A 4,271-nucleotide genomic window follows, 5' to 3' on the forward strand; every position below is an offset into this window, starting at 1 on the left:
CCCCAGAGTCCTCCTGGACTGTTCATTTCCACTTAGGTCCATGATGGAGAAAGGGAGATGATGTAAAATAGAAAAAATATTTTTATTTATTTATTTATATATTTATTTCGAAAATGAAATAAATTAAAATAAAATAAATAAAAATTGAGTGAAGATTTTTGAAAAACTGAGGAGAGAGAAAGTGGTTAGGAAGTTTTGAAAAGGATATGATGATTTTGAAAAAAAAAAGGTTTTAAATTTTGAAATAAAAATCTGAATTTTAGAAATATATTTCGAAAATTTGTTTTTAAAATAGAGAGAAAAGATATTTTTGATTTTTAAGAGGAAAGAGAAAAATAATAAGATAGCACAAGATTTAAAATTTTTAGGTCTAATGCTCCTTATTTTCGAAAATTTTGGAGGGAAAACACCAAGGAACACCAAACTTAAAAATTTTAAGATCAAGACACAAGAAAAACTCAAGAACACTTTGAAGACGCACAAGAACATAAGAACATGAAGGACGAACACCAAACTTAAAATTTTTAGAAAATCAAAATAAATTTTCAAAAATTTTAAGAAAAATCAACAAGAAAACACCAAACTTAAAGTTTGGCACAGAATTTAGTAGAAAAATTATTTTTGAAAAAGATTTTAAAAAGAAAATAAGGATTCTAAAATTTTAACACGACAATAATAAGAGACTCTAAACAAAAAAGGAGAAATTTTTCCTAATCTAAGCAACAAAATAAACCGTTAGTTGTCCAAACACGAACAATCCCCGGCAACGGCGCCAAAAACTTAGTGCACGAATTGTGAATCACACTTTTCACAACTCGTACCACTTACCAGCAAGTGCACTGGGTCGTCCAAGTAATACCTTACGTGAGTAAGGGTCGAATCCCACGGAGATTGTTGGTTTGAAGCAATCTATGGTTATCTTGTAAATCTTAGTCAGGAAGTCAGTTATGTTTATCAGTTGAATTGTGAATAACCAAGAGAGCATAAATTAAAGGTTACTTGTTATGCAGTAATAGAGAATATGTTGGAGTTTTGGAGATGCTTTGTCTTCTGAATCTCTGGTTTCCTCTGTCTTCTGATTCACGCATGCACGTCCTCCCATGGCAAGCTGTATGTAGGGGATCACCGTCGTCAATGGCTATATCCCATCCTCTCAGTGAAGAATATGCTCACATGCTCTGTCACAGCACGGCTAATCATCTGTCGGTTCTCGATCATACTGGAATAGGATTCTTTATCCTTTTGCGTCTGTCACTAACGCCCAGCACTCGCGAGTTTGAAGCTCATCACAGTCATTCGATCGTTGAATCCTACTCGGAATACCACAGACAAGGTTTAGACTTTCCGGATTCTCATGAATGCCGCCATCAGTTCTAGCTTATACCACAAAGATTCTAATTAAGAGATCTAAGAGATACTCATTCAATCGGATATAGAACGGAGGTGGTTGTCAGGCACACGTTCTTGGGTTGAGGAAGGTGATGAGTGTCACGAATCATCACCCTCATCACAGTTAAGTGCGAATGAACATCTTAGGTAGGAACAAAGCATGTTTGAATGGAAAACAGAAATACTTGCATTAATTCATCGAGACACAGCAGAGCTCCTCACCCCCAACAATGGAGTTTAGAGACTCATGCCGTCAAAGAGTACAAAGTTTAGATCTAAAATGTCATGAGATACAAGATAAGTCTCTAAAAGTTGTTTAAATACTAAACTAGTAGCCTAGGTTTACAGAAAATGAGTAAACTATAGCAGATGGTATAAAGATCCACTTCTGGGGCCCACTTGGTGTGTGCTGGGGCTGAGATTTAAGTAATTCACGTGCATAGGGCCATTTTGGGCGTTCAACGCCAGGTTTGGATCCATTTCTGGCGTTGAACTCCAGCTTTTAATCATTTTCTGGCGCTGGACGCCAGAATTGGGCAGAGAACTGGCGTTGAACGCCAGTTTACGTCGTCTATCCTTGAGCAAAGTATGGAATATTATATATTGCTGGAAAGCCCTGAATGTCTACTTTCCAACGCAATTGGAAGCACGCCATTTCGAGTTCTGTAACTCCAGAAAATCCACTTTGAGTGCAGTGAGGTCAGAATCCAACAGCATCAGCAGTCCTTTTTCAGCCTGAATCAGATTTTTGCTCAGCTCCTTCAATTTTAGCCAGAAAAATACCTAAAATTACAGAAAAACACACAACTCATAGTAAAGTCCAGAAATATGAATTTTTCCTAAAAACTAATGAAATTAAACTAAAAACTAACTAAAACATACTAAAAACTATATGAAATTAACTCCAAAAAGCGTATAAAATATCCGCTCATCACTAATTCAGACAGACCATCATAGAATATGTCTAGGATGGTCCATTCTGAAAGCATGTCAGAAGGACAATTTTTGGTCAGTTCTTTGTATCTCTCCCAAGCTTCATAGAGGGATTCACCTTCTTTCTGTCTGAAGGTCTGAACATCCACTCTAAGCTTACTCAGCTTTTGAGGAGGAAAGAACTTGGCTAAGAAAGCCTTGACCAGCTTATCCCAAGAGTTCAGGCTATTCTTAGGTTGAGAGTCCAACCATACTCTAGCTCTGTCTCTTACAGGAAAAGGGGAAAAGCATGAGCCTGTAGACTTCAGGATCTACTCCATTAGTCTTAACAGTATCAAATATCTGCAAGAATTCAGTTAAGAACTGAAAAGGATCTTCAAATGAAAGTCCATGAAACTTGCAGTTCTGTTGCATCAGAGAAACTAATTGAGGTTTAAGCTCAAAATTGTTTACTCCAATGGCAGGAATGGAGATGCTTCTTCCATGTAAATTGGAATTAGGTGCAGTAAAGTCACCAAACATCCTCCTTGCATTATTATTATTTTCGGCTGCCATCTCCTCTTCCTGTTCGAAAATTTCTGAAAGGTGCTTGCTGGATTGTTGTAATTTAGCTTCTCTTAGTTTCCTCTTCAGAGTCCTTTCAGGTTCTGGATCTACTTCAACAAGAATGTTCTTGTCCTTGCTCCTACTCATATAAAAAAGAGGGACAGAAAAATAATAATAATAGGGGTCCTTTTTACCACAGTATAGAGGTCCCTGTGTGAGTAGAAGAAAAGAAGAAGAAAAAATTCGAACACAGATGGAAGAGGATTTTCGAAAATTATTTTTGAAAAATGGTTAGTGATTTTCGAAATTAGTTTTTGAAAAAGGTTAGTAATTTTCGAAAATTAGGAATAAAATTAAAATAAAAAATTAAAATAATTAGTTAATTAAAAAGAATTTTTGAAAAAGTGGGAGATATTTTCGAAAGTTAGAGAGAGAGGGTTAGTTAGGTAGTTTTGAAAAAGATAAGAAACAAACAAAAAGTTAGTTAGTTAGTTGAAACAAATTTGAAAATCAATTTTGAAAAGATAAGAAGATAAGAAGTTTAAAATCAAATTTTGAAAAAGATAAGATAAAGAGATATTTTTGAAAAGATATGATTGAAATTAGTTTTGAAAAAGATTTGATTTTTAAAATCACAATTAATGACTTGATTCACAAGAAATCACAAGATATGATTCTAGAACTCAAAGTTTGAATCTTTCTTAACAAGCAAGTAACAAACTTGAAATTTTTGAATCAAAACATTAATTGATGATGTTATTTTCGAAAATTAGGAGATAAAGATAAGAAAAAGATTTTTGAAAAATATTTTTAAAATTTTCAAAAATAAATAAGAAAAATGAGAAAGACTTGATTTTTGAAAAAGATTTTGAAAAAGATAAGATTTTTAAATTGAAAATTTGATTTGACTCATAAAAAACAACTAGATTTTAAAATTTTTTGAAAAAGTCAAATCTAATTTTCGAATTTATGAGAAGAAAAAAGGGAAGATATATTTTTTTGATTTTTGAGTTTTTAATGATGAGAGAGAAAAACATGAAAATGATGCAATGCATGAAAGTTATGGATCAAAACAATGAATGCATGCAAGAATACTATGAATGTCAAGATGAACACCAAGAACACTTTGAAGATCATGATGAACATCAAGAACATATTTTTGAAAATTTTTAATGCAAAGAAAACATGCAAGACACCAAACTTAGAAATCTTTCATGTTTAGACTCTATGGATGCAAAAATGCACATGTAAAACAAGAAAAGATGCAAAGCAAGAAAACATCAAGATCAAACAAGAAGACTTACCAAGAACAACTTGAAGATCTTGAAGAACACTATGAATGCATGAATTTTCGAAAAATGCAAGATAAATATGCAATTGACACCAAACTTTCAACTTGACTC

The 4,271-nt window shown here is 33.4% G+C and overlaps 1 non-coding gene across 1 annotated transcript; it reads left to right on the forward strand.

Annotated features, from left to right (window-relative positions):
- The first annotated feature begins 2,372 nt into the window (after positions 1-2,372).
- Positions 2,373-2,480, forward strand: LOC148577731 (small nucleolar RNA R71). Its single transcript, XR_015904618.1, has one exon. It is a non-coding gene; the product is annotated as a small nucleolar RNA R71 (small nucleolar RNA).
- Positions 2,481-4,271: the final 1,791 nt, after the last annotated feature.

The sequence above is a fragment of the Arachis ipaensis genome, chromosome B1 (genome assembly GCF_059453495.1).
Source record: "Arachis ipaensis isolate K30076 ecotype BB chromosome B1, ASM5945349v1, whole genome shotgun sequence".
Lineage (NCBI taxonomy): Eukaryota > Viridiplantae > Streptophyta > Magnoliopsida > Fabales > Fabaceae > Arachis > Arachis ipaensis.